Source organism: Benincasa hispida, chromosome 1, assembly GCF_009727055.1.
Source record: "Benincasa hispida cultivar B227 chromosome 1, ASM972705v1, whole genome shotgun sequence".
Lineage (NCBI taxonomy): Eukaryota > Viridiplantae > Streptophyta > Magnoliopsida > Cucurbitales > Cucurbitaceae > Benincasa > Benincasa hispida.
The window spans coordinates 20,025,858-20,029,631 of record NC_052349.1 but is presented as its reverse complement, the minus strand read 5'-3'; the positions used below and the strand labels follow the sequence as shown (position 1 = coordinate 20,029,631).

General features: G+C 29.3%; 1 long non-coding RNA gene across 1 annotated transcript; it reads left to right on the top strand.

Moving 5' to 3' along the window:
• The first annotated feature begins 2,197 nt into the window (after positions 1–2,197).
• LOC120089152 lies at positions 2,198–3,554 on the top strand. Its single transcript, XR_005485084.1, has 3 exons — positions 2,198–2,391; positions 2,475–2,546; positions 3,109–3,554. It is a non-coding gene; the product is annotated as an uncharacterized LOC120089152 (long non-coding RNA).
• Positions 3,555–3,774: the final 220 nt, after the last annotated feature.

The following is a 3,774-nucleotide window of genomic DNA, read 5'->3' as shown; positions in this document are numbered from 1 at the left end:
CTCTTGAATCACTCAAATCGGAGCTAAAACGAAGACAATATGACCAAAACAAAATATATAGAGAAAATACCGTGGTGGACAACGTGGCATAACCAGACCATTTGTATGTAGACATGTGGCAGCATATTGGTTGAATGGTGGATCATTAAAGAGATTAACATATGATGGACTTTTGATTTTTGGATTGTTTAAAATAAAAAAAAAAAAATTGAAGTTTAAAAGAAAATTAAAAGGAAATAAATTTAATATTATTTTATGTTTTGTGTCTAACGGCTAGTTTTTTACACATGGTATATATTTTTTCATTCTTGGACTGACTTTAAAGAGAATGAATTTAAAAAGAAAATGAATTAAAATGAAAATGAATTTAATATTATTTTATGTTTGTGGCTAACGACTAGTTTTTGACACATGATATGTTTTTTTTATTAATTTTAAAAAGAAAATGAATTTCAAAAGAAAATGAATTTAATATTATATTTTGTTTTATCTAACTACTAGTATCAATTTCAAGAATGATCTTTATGGTGATATGTTGAATTTTATTATGTGATACATATGGTTTACATGTATTTCAAACTATTTTTCTTGAATGGTTTGTCATCATAAAAAAGGGGAGATTGTTGGCTTTTTGGAAGATTAATTAATTTTAATTAATTAATTAATCAATATTTTGATGATAACAAACTCAATTTTTAATTACTGAAAATCTTAGTGTTTTAATATGTCCATAGTGTAGAGCTCGGAACAACGATTCCAACACCTCTTGAATCACTCAAATCGGAGCTAAAACGAAGACGATATGACCAAAACAAGTCTATAAAGAAAATACCGTGGTGGATGACGTGACATAATCAGACCATTTGCATATGGATATATGGTAGCATATTGGTTGAATGGTGGATCATTAAGAGATTAACATATGATGGACTTTTGATTTTTGAATTGTTTTAAAATAAAAAAAAAATTGAAATTTAAAAGAAATTTAAAAGGAAAATAAATTTAATATTATTTTATGTTTGTGTCTAACGGCTAGTTTTTTACACATAGTATGTTTTTTTGTTTTTTGATTGACTTTAAAGAGAATGAATTTAAAAAGAAAATGAATTAAAAGGAAAATGAATTTAATATAATTTTATGTTTGTGGCTAACGGATAGTTTTTGACACATGGTATGTTTTTTATTTTTTGGATTAATTTTAAAAAGAAAATGAATTTCAAAAGAAAAGAAATTTAATATTATATTTTATTTGTATCTAACAACTAGTATCCAATGGTCCAAATGATTTCTAAAAAATTTTCCATCTCTATATAAACCATCTTCCTCCCCAAATTTTACATTTCATAATCCTTTAAAACTCAAAAGTTCCATTGTTGCTCTCTCTAAGTTCCCAATTTTTTTCTTTTGATCTTATTCTTGAAAGAGTGTTATTGTATTGTGAGGATAAACTTGTTGAGTGCTTAAACTTGTAAATCCACTCTAGTGTGAGTTGTATTGTATTCTTAAAAAATTCCAACATTTATAACGGTTTGATCATAAACCGTGGAAATGATCGGGTTTGCTCTTGAACCCGTAAAAGGAGCGGTGGTGTAACGGTTGGGCTCTAATATGTGGAAAGAGTCGGAAAGATTTTATTCAAATTCGCAAGAGGCGCTTGGGGAGTGGAGTAGATCGAGTTTGACCGAACCACTATAAAAATTATGGTGTCTTCTTCTCTAACTCTTTCCTTTTTATTTTTGCAATTAATTTAAGCAATTTATTGTATTTTTTAGTTTGTTCTTATTTATTTGCTAAAATTTGATAAAATTAAATAATCACATTTTTTGTCATCATATTTGTTGTATAAATTTATTTTTTTTTATTTATAAAAAGTGTATTAATTAATTTAATTGGGTTAATTTAGAAAAAAAGTTTAATTAAACCCTATTCACCCCTCTAGAGTTGCCATATCGATCCAACACATTTATCAAAGTATATTATAATATTTTTATCGAAGGATCTTAAAAAAGCTTACATATTTATCAGAGGTGTTGAAACCTTTAATAAATATCTACTTTTTATCGAAGGCTTATTTAAACACCTTTGAAAATGATATACATTTATTGAAAGATGTTATAAACCTTTGGAAAAGATACTATTCTTTATCGAAGGATCCTAAAAACCTTTTGAAAATTATATACTTTTATCGAAGGTTATTAAATACCTTTGAAAGAGATTTTATCCTGCTAAATTTGATAATATCTTCCTCTCCAAGATTTTCTTCTACCGTTGTTCATTGTTCTTCCAAAAGCCATGCTTATATTCCAAAGCTCGAGCAGTTTAGCTGCACCAAGCTTAATCACGCCATCAAAGACTTGCCTCTGATCGAGAAATCTAAGAACGAGCTTGCAGGTTTGTCTATTGATTTCTTCAGAGGAAGTTGTTTTGTTTTGTGTTGTGTTGTTTTTATATTGATCTTTTGCGATTTCTTTTAGATTATTGCTCTATTAGAAGAAGATGATTCTTATAGCTGTTGGAAAGCGTATTTCGAACTCAAAGATCTCGAAGTGAGTTTCTACATATTCTTCATCGATTTTACTTCCAGTTTTTCCCTTCTTTCACGTTTGATTTCCTTTTCCCCCCAAATCTGACCTGACTTGCTGTTGGAAAGCGTATTTTGAACTTGGAGATCTTGCATTGATTTCAACAAATTTTTTAAATCGATTTTACTTTGAGTTTTCCCGGTCTTTCACATTTGATTTCTTTTCCCCCCAAATTTGACCTAATTTGCTGTTGAAAGCGTACTCCGAACTCAAAGATCTTGAAGTGAGTTTCTATCGATTCTTAATCAATTTTACTTCCAGTTTTTCCATCTTTGCACATTTGATTTCCTTTTCCCCCAAATCTGACCTAATTTGCTGTTAAAAAGCGTATTTCGAACTCAAAAGATCTTGAAGTGCGTTTCTACAGATTCTTAATCGATTTCACTTCAAGTTTTTCCATTCTTTCGCATTCAAAATTTCCTTTTCCCCTAAATCCGACCTAATTTTAATCGAAACAAATGAGATTCAATTAAATTCAACTCAATGACTAACGAACCGTTTGTTTTTTTGTGTGTGTTGAAATCAGAAAGAATTGCCAAAACAATAAGAGAAGAAGTTGATTCTTCAAGCATGAGGCGTAAAATCATTGATCAGATGCTTACAAGGGATCACAACCATATAGAAGAGGAAAGGAAAGGAAAACGGGGAAAGAAAGCCATGGAAGGGTGTGGAAGGAAGAGGAAGGAATTGTCCAATACCATATGGTAGAAGAAAAGCTTGGAGAGGAAGATACTTTTATCAAATCCAGGAATTAGGAGCATTTATCCTGTTGAGGCTAAACATCGGGTTAATATCATTGATTATTGTAATCCTTTAAAGCATTTGTCTGTAGAAATTTTAGCTTATAAGCATTTATCATTGATATGTTGAATATAAATTTTATATTTCGAAACAATGTGAGGTGTGTATTTGAAACTGAGATAATGTATGTTTGTTAGTTTGCAAAAAGGTAATGCTCTTTTTTTATTTAATAAGATTGTGTCTCCTTTGTTTAAGAGATGTCTCAAATAATGACTTGTGTGGAACAATACTAACCAATGGACCATTTGAGCACATACCTTTAGACAAGTACTAATTTGGTTCAAGTAATCTTTCACTTTTTACAAAGAAGTGTATAACATGGATAAAAATTAGAAGCAAATTGGAAATCGAGTATTGCAAGAATATAGAAACGAAATTAGAAGTTGTTTTG